The following is a 1,304-nucleotide window of genomic DNA, read 5'->3' on the forward strand; positions in this document are numbered from 1 at the left end:
AGGCATAGACAAATTTTATACCATTGCATTCGGATTGAGGCCCCCAGAGGAATCCAAGCCAAGCCCTTCTCACTCTGTTGTGGGGTTTGCACAAATTAGCACCCACTCTTCCGGATTTTCCATAGTACACTCAGAGTGATCTTCTCCACCAACTCCAGGAATAGGATTCAAAATGGGAGTGTAGGAGGGGCCACACTTCCCCCAGTAGAGTAGTTCACAAAAGGTACAAGAACCTGGGTTTGTGTCCCTCCCCTCACCCCCAAGAGAGCTCCACCTCTCAGTGCTGGTTGGGTCCCAAGAAAGGGAGCTTGGAGAGGAGTTTTTCCGGTCAGTTAGATCTGAGGATGCTCAAGGAGATAAGGTGAGGGGTGGAGTGGGGGCTTTCCTACATATGCCACACTGGGTAGCCCCCTCCTTCCGATTCCTCTCAGGCACCATGATGCCCATATGCCATTTTGGAGTCCTTGGCAATGCCTGCAGCTCCGCTCTCCCAGGTCCAGATGGTCATCCCACCCTTTCCTCCCCCCATTCTCCCCACTGCCCTCACCCCAACCCCACTCTGCAAAGTCCTGAGCAAAAGCCAGCACTACCTCCTTCCAGGGTGGAGGGTCCTTGGCTGGCATGGAGGCAAGGCCTGCCTTTTTCTGCAGGGAGGGAGGCAGAGCTGGGCTGTGAGAGTGGAGGATGGACAGATATCCAGATAGAGATGGTAGGAGAAAGTGCGCGCGCGCGCACACACACACACACACACACACACACACACACACACACATCTAGAGCCTGGGAAAGGACAGGCAGAAGAAAGGAGGCTTGTCATGACTGTGACCTATTACTGGCAAAAAGGGCCAAGTATGCCAGTGTGTGCAGGGCCATGGTCTGTGTGAGTGGAGCCTGTCTCAGCAGAGCTGAATGTACGAGCCTGTGTTTATCCTGCTAGTGTGTTTGGTGGGCTTGTAGGTATGAGGTCTGTCTGGAAAAAAGTCCAGCCATTGTTAATATAATAAGAATTTTTTAAAAAAATTAATCTTTATTGTCTTTTTTCCATTACCATTTAGTCCCTTTACATCCCCTCCCCCAGCAATCACTACACTGTTGTCCACATCCATGAGTCCTTTCTCCTTTTTGTTAAGTCCCTCCACCCCGTAACAACCCCCAACCCAGCTGTCATCCTGCTTTCCATCTATGAGTCTGTCCCCATTTTCCTTGTCAGTTCAGTTTGTTCACATATGAGCGAAACCATGTGGTTTTTGTCTTTCTCTGACTGGCTTATTTCACTTAGCATAATGTTCTCCAGGTCCATCCAT

This window comes from Furipterus horrens, unplaced genomic scaffold (genome assembly GCF_987537825.1).
Source record: "Furipterus horrens unplaced genomic scaffold, mFurHor1.1.pri manual_scaffold_3, whole genome shotgun sequence".
Taxonomy (NCBI): domain Eukaryota; kingdom Metazoa; phylum Chordata; class Mammalia; order Chiroptera; family Furipteridae; genus Furipterus; species Furipterus horrens.